At 38.8% G+C, this 18034-nt stretch overlaps 2 non-coding genes across 2 annotated transcripts; both read left to right on the top strand.

Annotated features, from left to right (window-relative positions):
- Nucleotides 1-6320: 6320 nt before the first annotated feature.
- TRNAA-UGC lies at nucleotides 6321-6392 on the top strand. The gene has a single exon. It is a non-coding gene; the product is annotated as a tRNA-Ala (tRNA).
- Nucleotides 6393-14112: 7720 nt separating this feature from the next.
- Nucleotides 14113-14185, top strand: TRNAA-AGC. The gene has a single exon. It is a non-coding gene; the product is annotated as a tRNA-Ala (tRNA).
- Nucleotides 14186-18034: the final 3849 nt, after the last annotated feature.

Below are 18034 nucleotides of genomic sequence, written 5' to 3' on the forward strand. Positions count from 1 at the left end.
ACTTGATAGAAAGAACTCCCAAATATTTAAAAAAAAAAAAAGCAAAGCAAAATATAATATTAAACTGAAAGCTGTTGACCACTCTCAGTTTTAACTCTCTTCACACTCTTTTGTGACATGCCTCAATAATCTGACAAAAAAGAAGAAAGTTAAGATACCCCCAAAAAAAGTTTTAAATATAATTTCTTTCAAGAGTCCCAATTTCACATTCTAAGGAGGCAAGGGGAAGGCAGAGCAAATATGCTCATCATGCTCCAGCTTTCTTTGACCCTGTCAATTACTGGTAGTGATTAATATCTGCCTCCTGGCCAATTGGTTCACTATGGATGTTAGCTATCCTATGGAAAATCAGTTCATATATCAGAAACACATATCCTAGGTAACTTTGACAAGGAGACTTGACTGAGGATACCATATTTATACTAAGAGTTGAAGTTTCTATTTAGATCTAAATTTCAAGGAAGTTTCAATGTTAAGCATGGATATGTGTAGTCACTGTGGAATATGGTCTGACAAAAATTGGTCTGGTGAGTATGCCTGGGATAATTTTCATGAATAATGTCCATTGCTTCAATTACAATTGCCATCTAACACAATTTTTAAAAGAACTTCCATGCCAGATCATCAGATCATAATGACTAATTTACCTATGTTGTTATTCAATGTCATTTTAAGTTTGTTTTTTAACCTTGAAATGAGATAATTGAGCCCAAGAGAATTTGGAGGATTTCTTGGATAACTCATCTCTATGCATGTGTAATTTCCCCAAACCCAAGGGATTTAAAATAGTATTTTAATGATCTAAGCTGAACTTGATGTCAAGGTGCTCAAGGAATTATAATTCACATGCCACTATGTCAATTATAAACATAATTATATACAAAAATATAATTATATACAATAATATACAAAAATAATTCCTTGCAGTTTAGACTCATCATCTTTTTACACCAAAAGGTGAAACTACTTATATCCAATTTTTGCTGTATCATACTTTAGACTATGTTTTGTCTATTCCTCTCTGTTCATGTCAAGAATCACATATCAATTTTAAATTTACTTAGACTTTAAATGATTTACCTTTTACAAAAACAAGATTCTTCTCAGATTTAGGCCTTTTAGTGTATCATCACTTCCAGCATCATATTAAGCCTTAAAGGATAAGCAATGTGGAACACTGAATAAAGTATTGGACATGGAGTTAGGAATATCTGAGTTAAAAGCCTGATGTAACAGTCATGTGACCCTCAGTCATTTAACTTCTCTGGGCCTCAGTTTTAACATCACCAAAAAATGAGAGGTTTGAAAACATTGGTCTCTAACTTCCCTTCTACTCAAGATCTATGATCCTATAAGCCAGAATTTTGGAATTTATAGATATGTATAGAAATAGACACAAACATATCTTTTAAAGTATAAAGATAATGCATTATATACTCATATATGTATTTATACATCTATAATATTCTTATGTGTATAGATATATATGCATATCTCTAAAATATATGTATATGTCCTTTTTAGAATTTAAAATTCATATTGAACACAGGTCAAATTGTAACTACTGAAATATCACTACAAATAATGTGTATGATGAGATACGGTCAGATTAAAAACATGAATATTAGTCTCGGATGTTGACATATAGGATTTTTAAGCTTAAAACTACAATAAGACTTTTGGGATTCTCTGTGTATGTATGTGATTTATTAATTATTTTGTGCTGTCTCATACTGAGATACTGAGAAGTAAATATATTGTTCTGTTTTATTTATTGGTTGACACACTTGGGTAAGAGTTATGATAATGGAAAAAAAGAATTTGATGAAGTGAAAAGAGAAATGTTATTGGAATCAGGAATCATGAGTGTGAATCCCAGTTCTGACATTAATTTGATCCCTGTGATCTTCATTTTTCTCATCTGTAAAGTAGAAATAATAGTAATTACATGCCATGATCCTAGAAGGAAAGTATTCTGTAAAATTTAAAGTCCCACATTGTGTTACTGGTAGTTATGTTATTTGGAATTCTGGGGGTTCCACTTAAAAGTATTTTACAAACTTCCTGTGGACATGTGGGGTACTTTGAAACTACATTTTCCATGATCCAATGGGTTTCTGGTTTTGGATGTGGTGATGTCTCCAATGTATAACACAGCTTAAATTTGGAGGTCAGCCTTGAGACAACCTCTTTGACTATGCAGACAATATGGGAGGAGGTATGGATGGGCGACATTTTTTGAAATAGTCAGGCCTGGTCTTATATATTTTACCAACATGGCCATGGTAATTAAAATATTTTTCTTCATAATATCAGCCTTTATCATTTTTAATCATTACATAGTATTATTATCTGATTACTGAAATAAAAATGAAAGGTTATTTTCAATTCAGTTTTTCAAGTCCTGTTAACAGCAAAAGTTTCTAAAACTCTGCTCTACTGACCATCTAGTGGGGTATCAAAGTAAAAATATAGGTCTGGGAGACACTGATAGTTAGTAGACCATATGTGACCTGGAAGAAGATCCAGGAAAGGAGGCTAAGAAGATAGGTCAGATAGGTAGGAGAAGAATCAGGAGAGATTAATATCCTCAAAACCCAGAGAGAAAAGGGAAGATAAGGAGAAGATAATGAGTAGTGTCAAAAGGTTAGAGAGGCCTAGGAATAAATGTTTGCATTGAATGAGTTTGACCAGCAGGGAATCTCTTAGTGGTGGTGGTAGCTTGATGGTATTAGCTAACATGGAAGAGTACTCAGCATTCTAGATGTAGTAGGATCATCTTCCCATTTTCCTTCTCTTCACTATTTTCCCTGGCTTGTAGATGTCTAATGCAATGGAGGAGTCAATGAAATATAGACTATCAGGTATTCCCAGAATTCAGACCCAACTCCCAAGTCCTCAGCACTAATTGGGAACTGAGTCTTAGTTCTTATGCCAGACAATGGAAAACTAAGAGTTCTCATTTCAAAGACTGTTCTCCTGAAGGATGAGTTACCTTAAAATCACAAAAAAGGAGATGTTAGTAAACTTAAGGGGTAGACTGTGTTTCTAGGCAAACAATTTTCCCTGTTTCTATGCAAAGTTCAATGTACTTCAATGTGTCACCTGAAATGTTTAGCCTGGGTTAAAATATAAAAATCTAAAAGCTGACAAATATCTCTAGCTGCTATTTTTTTTACTGGTCCTTCAGATTTAAGATTTTCAAGGCAGACTGAAAGGAGTAATTGTACCTATTACATTTCTCTCTGAGGTTACAAAGAAAATAACTGCTCTACTGTGCTCAAATGACTTGTACCTTTCTCCATTTCATAATATGTAAAGCAACAGATTGGAGAGTGGAAATAATAATGTTGGGGGTTCAGGGGCTGAAAAAAAAAATCAATCTTTATCCTCTGGTAATAAAAACCCATGATTATCCTAGTTTTAGATAGTTTTGATGTACTAGATGAGTTTCCAAACTGGATAAGTCCAATTTAACAAACTAAGGGACTTCTAGATAAAAATATCATATGAACAATTGGAAGCATTAATAAGAAGAGGCCAGGACTGATGATACAGATATTTGGAAGTTACTATTAAAGTCTTACCTCTGACACATACTAGCTATGTGATCTTAGGTGATTTAACCTTCCTTTACTCTAAACAACACTCTAAGGCACACTGGATCTGGCCTTCCACACACAGTTTTTCCAAAAATTTCAACACCCAGTCCCTAGAGTAGTTGTAATCTTTGGCTCTGTCCTAGGATCCAATCCAAATTATTGCTGACAAAGTGCCTCCAAACTATCCCAACTTAGCTCATTATACAAATCAGCTAACTCTAGATATTAGACTATATTTCAACTGCACATTTCATCCAATACAGTTGTGGTTATTCCACAATTAACCTTCCATGCTTGTTTATCTTAGCATTTAATTCTTTTCCCTGCTTTCCTCTTCTTTGCACCTCTTTAAAACATGGCAGTCTTCTCATTGTCATGATAGAGAACTAATTAACTTTATAAAAATAAGTCATTCCCAAATTGATAATGTTCAAAGGAATGAGCAGTTTTCAAATTCAAATGTGTCAACAGTCATATAAAAAAACTTTAAATCATGAATAATTTCATAAATGTAAAGCTAAACAGCTCTATGGCTCCACTTCACATTCTTAAAATTGACAACAACAAAACCACTATTGGTGAAATTCTGGAAAACAGGCACATTAATGCCCTGTTGGTCAAGGTGTGAATTGGTCCGTTCATTCTAGAAATCAATTTGGAAATGTGCTTCTCTAAAAATTATTAAATTATTATACTTTTTAACCCAGAATTGTCACTGGTGGTCCTGTATTTCAAAGGGTTCAAAAAGAGAAAGATAGGATCAATGTGTACAAAATTATTTATAGCAACTCGTTTTTTAGTGGCAAAGAGTAAGAAACTAAAGGGATACCTATCAAATGGGAGATGGCCAAACAAATTGTGGTATATGAATGTAATGAAATACCATAGTTCTATAAGAAATTATAAAAGAGATAGTTTCAGAGGAACCAAGGAAAATTTTTCTGTATTTATGCAGAAGGATGGGCAACAATTTCCACAGTAATCATATCATTGTGAAAACAAACAATATTAAAAGACTTTAGAATCCTGATCAATGTAATGACCAGCCATGATTCCAGAGGACCCATAATGAAAAAACACTGCCCACCTACTGACAAAGATCTGATACACTCAGAATGCAGAATAGCATATTTTTATTGGAGGTGGGTAGTCAATGATTTTGTATACTTCACTTAGGCATGCTTGAATATTCATATTTATAACAAATTGGCTGTTCCCCCCCTTTCCATTCGAGGTGAAGGGATGTAGGAGATAGGGAAGCAGGACTATTAAAAATAAAATTAACATTAAAAAAAAATCTTTCCTGGTGAGCAGTTTTCTAGATGCCTTGTCTTGCCCTATTACAATGTAAATTCTTTGAGAGCAAGGACTTAAATATTTTTTTTGTAACATCACCCCTATCTCGTAGAAAATAAGATCATAATAAATACCTTTTCATTACTTTTATTCTCTCCATTCATTCATAAGTTGCCAGGGAGGATTTCAGCCTGAATTGGAAGGTTTCTACATCCAGTAGTTAGCCCAATTGAATCTGAGGTCCAATTCGAGGGCCATGAATTGGATCATTCGAAATAAGAGAGGAAGGCTAAAAAACGGAGGGAGACTGGGATGAAGGGTATATACAAGAAAATTGTAGTACGCCAATGAGCTTAAATCTCCAACCTTTAGATTAATTGTGTCACGGAGACTAAGAATATGGTGATAGAACTAATTCGTTCAGAAGGAAAAAAAAGAAAAGGGGGGGGGGGGGAAGGGACGTTACAAGATTTAGTGAACTTCCAACCTCCTTAACCTTAGAAACAGGAATCATGTTCCTGCCTTTCTTTCTATCCCCAGAGCTTAGCAGTGTATCAGCCAAATACAAAAGCTCTTAAATATATTGACTGATATGAATGAAGTTGGAGGGAGATAATGCCTGGACAGTTTCCAGCTTACGAATCCCGGTTGAATAAAAGCTCCAGGCTGAAGACCTTTGATTTCTCTCTCTTCCTTCCCTTTCACAAATTCTGTAAATTCTTGAGATCTTCTCATTATCTTTCTATCCCTGTTCTACTTGCAAAATAGTTTTTTTTTTTGTCTTCAAGTTTTCTTCATATCTTATATATTTTTGGAATCATCTTCTTTTCTGAAAAATATCCTTTCCACCTTTCCTATCTAGTGTGCCAACCGTTGTAATGAAGAAGTTTTAAAAGGGTGAGGCGGGGAAAGTGATGCAAAACCAAAGCACTCAGTAATCGAGTCCAACAGTATCTGCAATGTTCTCCCTCCTATATTCTCATCTCCACTCGCAACTCCGCCTCAAAGGAAGAAAATTCATCTTTTGTCTCTTGTAGATCAGGCATGATCATTGTAATTACAAAGCGTTCAACTGCCTGGGATTTTTATTGTTGTTCTTTCTACTTAAAGGGAATAAAGTTTCTTTTGCTCAAAAATCGTCAGTCTTGCTATTATTCTCCTCATGAAGTACAGATTGTACAGATTTTGGGTTTTTTATGTCCGTGTATGAGTTTAGAGAAACTTTCAAAGCCCATTCATTACTCAGGGGAAGGCCCCTGTCCCTTCAAAGTGGGCAGTTAGCGTTTAGATCCCTTGGATATACTTGTTATTAACCAGTCTTCGAATAATGCCATCCTTACCTAGTCTGTCCATCCTTTCAGAGAAAAGTGAATGCTTTCTTTTTTTTTTTCCAAAGGAAGGGAGAAAGGAAACGGCTAAGCTGGGGATGTAGCTCAGTGGTAGAGCGCACGCTTTGCATGTGTGAGGCCCCGGGTTCGATCCCCGGCATCTCCACAAAGTTTGGTATTTTGCTTAGAACCCGGCGCTCTTCCCTGAGGCTTCAACTCTGAGATTCTACTTCCAAACCCCTCAAGAAAGCGAAAGGATAAAGCAACTTCTTGATCTCTCACTAGACCGCTCTCCAAAAAGTAAACAGCCCTGGGGGGCGCTAGTAGCAGGGTGGCTGAGGGCTATCAGCTATATGTGAGGGATTTTTCAGGCCCCAAAGAAAAATGTTTGTGAGATAAAGGGAAAGCTTATCCTATAATTCCTATGAAAGTGTTGAGAAATCATACCCAGAGGGAAGAGGAAGCTGAAGCCAAAGGAAGCTCCCCCAAGAGTTACCTCTAAAAGCCTAAGACAGCCAAAGAGAAAACTCTTCAGGACACTAAGCTTTGGAAAAACTCTCCTTCCATAGCCCCAAATTACAATTTCATACCATCACAGTCAGATTTAGGCTTAGAACCTTACTCCTCTAGACCAAGAAGCACATTCTGTTCCTCTGTTTTCTCCTCCAAGATTGCTCCTTTCCTTCTTCCACTATCTTTGAACGTCTCTAAGCCAAATCTTTTTTTTTTTTTCTTTCTATCCTTTCAGATAACTGAAAGTTCATTTGTTACGCACAGGACTCCTGTGCTAGAATTTTTCACTTCTAGGATGTTAAAAGCAGAGAGCTATACTCTTTCTTACTGAGGTTTCTTTTTGGAATTGTTGCAGACTCCTAACATGGAGGATACCCTTGAGTTCCACAAAGATATCTCTTCCCTTCCACTTTAACATTTCCAAAATTTCAGAAGGCAGATGTTAGAAGGAAAAGATTCATAAAATTTGCCTTACCTTCAAGGAAACATATCCGGTTCCAAAACATTTATTGAGGGATTTGGAAATCCAGGAAGAGCTATCTGTTGTTCCCTTGTTTATTGTATATTCATTACTGATAGCTCTACACAAGTCCAAGCCATTGTGGCGAATGCAAAATTTTTATTTAAGCATGAGAATTTAAGTTGTGATGGGGAGACTTTTCAGTTACAGCAAAAAGAGAAAGTTCCTTCCCTCCCCCCCCCCCCCCATTTGGACTCCTGCAAACTTCAAAGGATGGACAAGGAAAGAAACAACTTTAAGTTTCATTTCAGCATCTAAAAATAGAATTTTTATTGCAAAGGACTAAAATAGCGATTCTTGACCTATAGTCTGTGAAGTTTCTAAAAATCCTTTGATAACTTCATTTGAATATAATTGATTTCTTTTGTAATAGTATATATTTTGTGCATTTAAAAACATTCTGAAAAGGAATTATTAGGTAAGGTCTCACAGGACTACCAAAATAGTCTATGACAAAATTAAAGTTTAATGTGGAAGACCGATTAGAAAAATAGGGTCTGGATAGGGCCTGTTATCTGGATTCCCTACGTGATAATCCAGGCTGAGGCAGTCTTTGTCTTTGGTACTGGTCACCTGAGCTCTGAAAAGCTCTGGTACCAGCAGGCTGGTTAATCCAAAAATAACTTGACCCTTCCAGGAGGCTATTGGGAGTCATTTAGAGAAATAGAGTCTGTAATAGATATTTTATCTGGATCCCATTACAAAATCATCAGCAAGTAAAACCGTGTATGATTTTTTTCTGCACTGCATGTCAGGAAACAGACAGAATGGGCTATCTAAGGTAAAAATCTGAGACTCCTCTTTTGACTCATTTTCAGATCTCCACCTTTTCTTAATATTCTTATTGGAAAGCTTTGAGTCCTTAGCAGACCAGCAGCTACTGAGTTAACAATTTCTCTCCTTGATAATTAAGAAGCCTGAACTCCAAAAAGATATATTACTTAATCAGGCCAGAGACAGACAAAGCTAGACAAGACTATCTGACCAGGTGCAGTCCTGTAAATCAAGAGGACAGGATTCAATTAGTAAAAATCTCCATGAAATATATTTCTGCTCCCAGAATTAACCCTCTACTAATTGGTGGTTGGAATTTGGCCTTTGACCCTGGACCTATCTCTCTACTTTTTAGACTTTAATGGGGGTTTTTTGTTTTTTTTTTTTAAACCCTTGTACTTCGGTGTATTGTCTCATAGGTGGAAGATTGGTAAGGGTGGGCAAGGGGGGTCAAGTGACTTGCCCAGGGTCACACAGCTGGGAAGTGGCTGAGGCCGGGTTTGAACCTAGGACCTCCTGTCTCTAGGCCTGACTCTCACTCCACTGAGCTACCCAGCTGCCCCCTTTAATGGGTTTTTGTATGATTTGTGACCCCTTCACAGCTGTGATTCTTTCTCTGTGTTCTTTGTTTGAAACCAGTATATAATAAACTCAAGACTTGGGAGTTGGAGCAGATATGAGATAAACATTTAGTCTGACTGTTCTCATTCAATCCGACACCACTAAACACCACTCAGAACCCCCCAAAATATAGAGCTGGCTCTCTATAGTTTAAGAACCCCTGGTCTAAAGAGGTTGAGATTTTCACTATTATTTGTATGTTTTCTCGTTCTGTAGAGAAGTTTCCTGCCCAAAAGACTATTACTACACAGTTACCAAGATCCTTTTTTTTTTTTAATTTTTACTTAATTTAGAATTTTTCCCATGGTTACATGATTCATACTTTTTCTTTCCCCTCTTCCCACCCCCTCCCATAGCCGGCATGCAATTCCACTGGGTTTTACATATGTCATTGATCAAGACCTATTTCCATCTAATTAATATTTGCATTAGGGTGATCATTTAGAGTCTACATCCCCAATCATATCTCCATCAACCTATGTGATGAAGCAGTTGTTTTTCTTCTGTGTTTCTATTCCCACAGTTATTTCTCTGGATGTGGATAACTTTCTTTCTCATAAGTCCCTCAGAATTGTCCTGGGTCATTGCATTGCTGCTAGTAGAGAAGTCCATTACATTAGATTGTGCCAGTGTATCCGTCTCTGTGTATAAAGTTCTCCTGGTTCTGCTCCTTTCACTCTGCATCAATTCCTGGAGGTCCTTCCAGTTTACATGGAATACCTCCTAGCCTTTAGTTAATGAAAAATAACACCTAGGCACAAGTAGGACTCTCATTAAACTTAGGTTTATATCTATATCTAGTTAATCCATGGTTTCTTTATGGTTGAGGTAAAATTGGGTTTACCATAAACATTTGGGTTAAAAAAAAAAAGCAACCCAGAGTTTATGTAATGCAGGATTTATACAAGATTTCTTGCATTTGCAAATTACCCTCGGCAATCCTGGCAGTTAGGAGAGTGGAACTTTGGCCCAGCAGGTGCCAGTCCCAAGACCTGACAGTTTGAGCTGGGACTATAAATACCCCTGCAGAACCAACCTGGGGGTTCTAATTTCCTTGACCTCACCCAGACACCTGGCTACCCCTGGACTTCCCTTGGGGACCCAGGGTTGAGGGAGGTGGATTGTGGGTAGGAAATTAGATTAGGTCAGCCTAGCAAGGGATACCCCTAAACCAAATCATCAACCTCATCTGTCTAGCTGGTGGACCACTTAACATGAGGGCAGTGGAAATTTTCCCTTGCTGAGGGGCTGGTTCCCTCAGCCTGATCTTACCTTCTAGGTCCATTGCCAACACTGGCCAATCACCCTTAGCAACAGCTTCTCCAGACCCTAAACCCTCTTTCCTCAGTTTTCCCCCTGTGTTTAAATAAACCCTTATCCTGAAACTGTGAGCTTCTGTAATTAATTATAACATAAACCTGGGGTAAGGAGCTGAGGAGAGGGGAGAATAGCAACTACTTGACTCCAAGGAAGTACTGGCCAGGCATCCATTTTATTCAGGAAGTGTGTGAGCTTCACTTCCTGTTGGTTACTGCTTTCACTCCAGCAGGGAGGGGCTCCTCACTCTCCACCTTAAAGGAGCTTACAGACAGCAGGGAGACTGACTGGGCATCACAGGTCAGGCAACACATCCCTGGCAGTCCCAAATCACCAGCTACAGTAGTTTCAAGCTCCCTGGCCAGGTGGCTTCACTGAAACCACCAGCTCCCCTGTTATCAGCCACAGGTTACCCCCTTATTACACTTATCTTAGAGAATTTGTGGACGGCCAGGTATTGGAGGGCAGGGATTAGGGAAAGAGCCCACCTTTTTCTAGGACTTCCTTCCCAAACTGGATTCTCTGCAATGTGATTCTTATAGAACCAAGGATTTGGTTCAATTATATCCCTTCTCTGCCATAGCTCATCCTTGTTTTGCTCTAGGCTTGCTCCAATATTTCACATTCAAATGCTCAAAATCTCTTCATCTTCTACTTTTGAGATAATTTCTACTAAATCCTTAGGAAGAGATTCAGTCTCTCACTCAATTTATACAGGTCCAATTCACACCCAGTTCTGATTATTTGATTCATATTTTTTTTTAGCACTTCTCCCTTCAGATTTCTCTCTTCTTCATTCCACCACATGTAGGGTAGGCCTACTGATTTCCAATCCTTTCTGCTACACCCAGATACTTTCAGGCTGAATCTTTTCCTTTCTGTTCCTTCAACGAAGTGGAAGTCTTCCCCATCCAGGAAATTGGTGGTAGTAATCTCGCATCTCAGATCTATTAAAGACAGAGAACAGACTGTCAGAATTACTCCTAGTGTGGCACATTCCCTTGCTTTCCACATAGTTGCCTGCTGGTCTCTTTCAGGTCTAAATCTGATCTATGCTACCTGTTTTGATCAGAATGTATCTTTTATCTTTTTTTCTCTGTTCTTTTACAGTATCTTCCAAAAGAAATACTTTGGGATTAGATCCTTTGCAAACCCTCTTTCATGCTGAATCTCCCCAAAATCTATCACATCTACAAAAGAGCATAGGAAGTAAGGCCCTTTCAATGACTGATGATAAATATAGTGATATCTACTCATCCCCCCAACATTGGATCCCTCCTTCAGCTACTTCAGGCATTAAGATATTGCTCTTTGTTTCTTCTCTCCATAAGCTCCTGCTGCTTCTTGATGATTCATGTTATGTTAGAGAGAGGATTTCAGGCATTGGGAAAATCATTCCAGAGGTAGGGATCTTGTTTATAATGCTAGAGATAACACCTTCATCCTCTACTTTTCCTTCCCTTCAGTTTCCTCCACAGTTCCCCACCATTCTCCAGTGCAAGCCAGCAATTGATAGAATACAGGTCCTTCAGGCTTCTATCTTCTCCTACTCTCCAAAAGTGTGAATGCCTTGGATTTCTAAGCAACCTAAAGACCTTCCCAATGACATTCCATCTGCTGAGAATATGTTATCTGAGTTCTGTTATAAGATAACAGTCCTGAAAGATGAAGAGGAGAAAAACCTCCAGCCTAAAAATCCAAAGGATCCTGGCAGCATGTTAGTTTCTGCAGCTTGTGCTTGAGAAACTGTACTGTGATGATTTCAGTTGCTTCACTCTGACTTTATTTACCCTATCCCTTTCCCATCTTCATGATTATAGCTTTTAGCCAGTCCAAATGATTGTTACTTTTCCTGCTCTCTTTTCCAAGTTAATTAATTTTGATAAGAAGTGCCTTATTTACTTCTCTTTGTTCAGACTTTTAGAGTTTGTCTCGTGATCTCTAGATCACTTCTAATTGGTCCATCCTAACTCTTAAGGAATTGTGAGAAGAGGTTCTTTCCTCCATAGTTTTCATTTCTTTTGCGATTCTACCAGCATTTTCATTTAAATCTTTCTCCCTAGGTCAATAAGCATTAAGTACTTACTATGTTCTGGTTAGAATAGAGTACTGGGCCTGGAATCAGGAAGATTCATCTTCCTGAGTTTAAATCTGGCCTCAGACACTTGGAAGTTGTGTGATGGCAGGCAAGTGACTTAACCCTGTTTGCTTCAGTTTCCTTTATCAATAAAAATGAGCTGAAGAAAATGGCAAACCATTTTAATATCTTTGGCAAGAAAACCCCAAATAAAGAACAGAGTCAGACACAACTGAATAATGACTGGAAAATAGTAGACACTGTATTCCAGGCACTGTGATAAGCCTTGGAGATACAAAGGGGAACAAAAATGACAGTTACTGCCCTAAATAAAGTGACCATCCAGTGAGGGAGGACAACAAACAAAAGGAAGATGAAAATAGGGAAGTGGGAAGAAGGTGGGAGATTAGACACTGAGTGAGAGAGTCATAATGGAGAAGTCCAAAGAACCACAGCTGCATTGGAAATGAAGAGATGGTTGTCTTGGGTGTACTTCTAAAATGGAGATTTGGGGAGGAGCTCATCTAATCAGAGGAGCAGAGGGTACTGATGAGGTATGAGTATTACAACTGATTGTGTCTGAGGTTTCTGATGATGAGGTTCCTGGGAACATAACTGAAAAGTCCAAATGAGTGCACCTTTCTTAGATAACTGTAGTTATCTTTTGCAAGTAGCCATCTTATACAAACTGTATCAAGATGGGGTTCAGACTTTAGAACCCCCAAAGGAGGCATGTGACAGTTGAATGTTGGACCAGCTCTATAAAAAGGAGATGCCACCCAGGCAAATCATCTCAGTCCTGAGTTTTGGATGGAAAGGGTGGAAGGGAGATTAGGTAGCTCTCCATTCGAAACTTCACCAGGATTGTGTTAGCCTGATCCACAGTGCTGGGTCTAGCAACTTAGGTCAATACCTGTCATAAATTGCACTCTGTGGCTTATATTTATACTTCATCATCAACCAATATCAACAACTTCAACAAGTCATCTTTGTAGAAGCAGCAGCTACTTGCCTTCATCTGGTTTAGCTAGCAATGGTCAACCATCAGCTAACAAGCAGAAGCTGTAAACAAGCTGAGTGAGAATTGCATTAGAGGCTTCCCTGTGGGAACAGTTCTCACTCATTGGGTTTAGTCTTAGATTTCCCTGAATCCTCAAATCTTCCCCTTCATTCCTAAATTCCCTATACCAACAAGTTATACCTTCATTAGCTAATTAAAAGTCACCTGTTGAAGAAACTGAAGTCATCTTGCTATTCTGGTCCATCAACTCCAGAAGAACCTCCATATTGTTCAGTTTGGCAGTTGAGTCTCCCTTCTGTGAGGGGTTTCATAGGCCTTTCACTAATTCTAGCCTGTTATTCATTCTCTGACAACTTGAGATATTTATAACCATTGGCATCCATATCTTCTTAGCCACACTTAATACCCGAAGATATCTAGTTATCTCAAAGAAGCCATTTGGCCTGCAGCCCTCTTCTGTTAAGAATCTCTAAGTGCCTACCTGCTGGGGAATTGATTCTACTGGCCCATCCCCCTCAGGTCAGAGCAGTGAAGCTGCAGAACAGACAGCAGCTAGAAAATAATCCTTACATAAGTCAGATGTTGGATTTAGAGTGGGGAGAACTGAATTCTCATCATGGCTCTAATTGTGTAATGGGAGGGAAATTATTGAAATTCTCTGGGACTCATTTTCTTTATCTGTAGTATGAGGATAAAGGGTCTATTCTGATAAATTAATTCCTTTGTCCTTTTCTCGTGTGTCTCACTCATGCCACATACCTTGATCAGGTCACATTTTTCTGCCTCTTATTAATAATTGTCTGGGAAAGAAGCTAGAAGGTGAGACGCTTTCCATTTCTTCGTCCAATTACTTCTACTCACTTTCCTTAAAGTCTAATCTCTCTTTCCACCACGTAGATCTTTTGGCCTCTCCCCTCCTTTCTCCTGTCCTCAATTTCTTCCTGCCTTTGGAATTTCAATTTCTTTGGAAGAGAAAGTCGAAGGTATTGGGTTAATTGGATGAGTCAGGCAACCCAAAAGCCTATGAGGGACAGTGTGTGGGCGGGGGATTAGCTCAAATGGTAGAGCGCTCGCTTAGCATGCGAGAGGTAGCGGGATCGATACCCGCATCCTCCAGTTTTTCCCTTCTTTAGATTTAAAAATCAGACTATCAGACTAATACCTTCCATTTTTCATCAGACTAACAACACCTTCCAGCAAAACAAAGAGGGACAGAATCCAGCTCTGAAGACAATACACTTTATTCATTCGAAGAGTAACTTGCAATTTTGAAAAGTTTATTTATTACTTAAGGTGCTGAGCTCATATGCTTCCCCATCCTCCCTCTGAGAATTTGTGGTCCTTCCTGAAAGTTGAAGAAAAGCCATCTTCCAACCTGAACTTGGAAAGATTCCTCCCTGGATGTCAGGTTCTGCAGCTTCTGTATTGAACTTTTATTGTGGTGATTGCAATGAATTCATTTTGTGCTTTTTCAGACTCTTCCCAATCCACTCCATTGCTATCTTCACCAGAAGAAATTCTACCCTTCCTTTCCATCTCAATAGAAACACCTCTGCCCAAAGAAGGCTTTCCTGAAGATCTCTGGCAACATCCTCCTCTAGAACTTTGCTTAGAACTTTCCTGTAGAGCGCCAATGAGATTACTATAGAATATCTTCTGCTGTCTTTCTTCATGTTGGTTATCACCCTGTTAGGTGAGAATCAGTTCCATGAAGTATTACCTAAACTCTCACTGGACTCTGCATGCAATAGGAGGCAAGGCAAGGCAACAAGGACTTAAGGAGGCATGCACCAGACCCTCCGCTAAGCACTGAAGATACAAAAAGGAGCTTTAGCATTACTTCTTATATTGATAAATCCAATGCCTTTTGGATCCACAGAGTGGACATGCTGTTTAATAGTTTGGAGTATAAAAGTATAATCACAGTTTCTCCTTTTACTGTTTCTCTAAGGAACCCTGGAAAGTCTTATAGGCTTTGGGGCCCTCATTACCCACCTCCTCACCCCCCTATTTCATTGTGCCATTCCTGACTCCACCCTCCTTGCCTCCTGTGAATTTAGGGCCCATCTCCCAGAACGTTGCTGCACTCTCTTGTCAGAAGTTTAAAAATCCTGTGACTTCTAGCTGAGAACACATATGTAATATTATCACATACAGCACAGAAAATCTAACCCATTTGGGCCAATCAAAACCTCTGCTTTGAGCAATTCCTGTATTTTGGATAACAGTTTCTAAAGTTCCCTTTGGCTCTGCCATCTAGTGGGGAGACTAAGAAAATAACTCCTCTGTAGTAAAAGTATGATTGTCTGCTCTCGGAGCACTAGTTCTCTGCTTACAGATTTTGATGATTTAATGGATTCATGGCTTCCTAGATGTGGTGTTATCTCCATCACAGAAAAACAAATCTTAGCCTATTCTTGTGCAAATTCTGCTACCAATCTGCCCAAAATGAGGAAGCTAATTTCTTTTTGCCCAAGCTACAAGTTCTACAGTCCTGAGAGCAGTGATGGGCAAACTACAGCCCAAGGGCCAGATGCAGCCCCCTGAAATGTTCTATCCAGCCGAAGCATTATTCCTAATCTGATGACTACAATGAGTAGGATACAATACAATGAAACTTCGAAAGAATTGCCTTGGAAACATACTGACAGATGAGCATTTCCTTTCCTTTGGCCCCCTCTTTAAAAAGTTTGTCCATCACTGCTAGACTTTAAATGACACAACACTTCATGTTGGTGTTGTTAGGTTTTATTTTGACCAAAGAAAATTAATGAATTATCATATTTTTATAATATCAAATGAATAAAACTTAGAATGCCAGAGATACCGTGTAGCTAGACTAATGGTCTGGAATTACATTAGAAATGAATGTCTTGAACAAACAGGTTAAGATGGCGGCAGAGTAAGAAGCAGCTCTTAACCTCTCCTGACCAAAACACACAAAACTCCTCAAGGGGACATAAAAACAAGTCCAGACGAACAGAGGAACCCCACAACAGGGCACAGCGTGGAAGGTACGTGGAATCGGGGCATTTCCATGCTATAAAGGGGTGAAATAGCTCTCACTAAATCGTGGGCTGAGCAACCACCCCACCCCCACCCCTACCACACACACCACCTATAGCGCCAAAGCCAGTTAAAAAGAAATAGAGCAAGTTTGGGGCACCCATCGAGTCATTGGCAGCTCCAGGGCCTGTTCCTGAGAGCAACAAGATTTGGGACCCCAAAAAGCCAAAGAACGCACGCGAACTCTGAGCGTGGGAGTGGCAGAGGCGGGGGTGGAGGCAGACACAGCCACGAGCTAAAGCTCTGAAACCCTGAGTGGGGAACCAGTGCAGACGGGTATACGACTGTGGAAGCAGTGCCCTGAGACTTGTAAAGGAACCTCTGGCAGAGGATCAAGCAAGGGGGTCCACCAGGGGGCTTGACCTTAGAAAAAACCAGAACTCAGACCTCAGGAGCCAAAAGACTGCGGACAGATCCCAAGTGCGAGGATAAACCTGAGAAGCTGCTGGGCTAATGATGGCTACCCATACTCAGGAAGTTCAGAAGAGAAAGATAAACAACAAGAAAAAGAAGTCTTTCACACTCAACAACTTTTACACAGAGAAAATCCAGACAACCGAGCAAACAGAGGAGGAGAACAAACAAGCATCTGGACCCTCCTCAAATAAGGAAAACTCCTCACAAGCTATGGAAGAGTTCAAAACTGAGATTCTGAGGAAGATGGAAGAGATCTGGCAAGAAAATAACAATTTAAAAGGTAGAATCTTGCAATTGGAAAGTGAGGCTCAGAAATCAAATGAACTGATAAGCAAATTGAACCAGATTGAAAAAGAAAACCAAAAGATCATAGCTGAAAACGAAAAATTTAGAGCCGAAAACCAGTCCCTAAAGGCTAGAATTGAGCAATTAGAAGCTAATGATCTCTCAAGACAACAAGAACAAATAAAACAAAGTCAAAAGACTGAAAAAATAGAAGGAAATATGAAATATCTCAATGAGAGAGTGACAAACCAAGAAAACTGGTCTAGAAGAGACAATTTGAGAATAATTGGTCTTCCAGAAAAACCAGAAATTAATAGAAACCTGGACTCCATACTAAAAGAAAATTTCAGCAAAATTGCCCTGAAGTCCTACAACAAGAGGGCAATATAGACATTGAAAGGATTCATAGAACAACCACTACATTCGATCCAGATAAGAAAACGGCCAGAAATATAATTGCCAAATTCAACAGCTTTCAAGCAAAAGAAAAAATCTTACAAGAAGCCAGAAAGAGACAATTCAAATATCAAGGAACACCAATCAGGATCACACAGGATCTGGCAGCCTCCACGCTAAAAGACCGTAAGGCCTGGAATACAATATTCAGAAAGGCAAGAGAGCTGGGCCTGCAACCACGGATCAACTACCCATCAAAATTGACTATATATTTACAGGGGAAAGTATGGGCATTCAACAAAATTGAAGAATTCCAAGTATTTGCACAGAAAAGACCAGGGCTAAATGGAAAGTTTGATATCCAACCACAAAAATCGAGAGAAACATGAAAAGGTAAATAAGAAACAGAGGGGAAAGAAAGAAAACTTATAATTTTTAAATTTGCCTTTTTAAGGGCCTCAGTGAGATCTAATTATCTGTATTCCTATGTAGAGAAATGTTATGTATAATTCTCTGTAGTGAACTCTATTCACTATTATAGTCTTTACTATTATAGTAATCAGAAGAATAATTCACAGGGTGAGGGTGGAACACTAAATAATCTAAGATGACATGGGGGATGGGAAAGAGGGGGTGAATAGCAGGGGACACCAAGAGAAACTTGAGTGAATAAGAAAATAGGATATTCTATTACACACAAAGAGGGCATGGGAAGGAGAGGGGACAAATACTATTATAAGAAGGAGAGGAAGAGAGCATTAAGAGGTAATAATCAAACCTTACTCTCAGTGTAATCAACCC

The sequence above is a fragment of the Gracilinanus agilis genome, chromosome 6 (genome assembly GCF_016433145.1).
Source record: "Gracilinanus agilis isolate LMUSP501 chromosome 6, AgileGrace, whole genome shotgun sequence".
NCBI lineage: Eukaryota > Metazoa > Chordata > Mammalia > Didelphimorphia > Didelphidae > Gracilinanus > Gracilinanus agilis.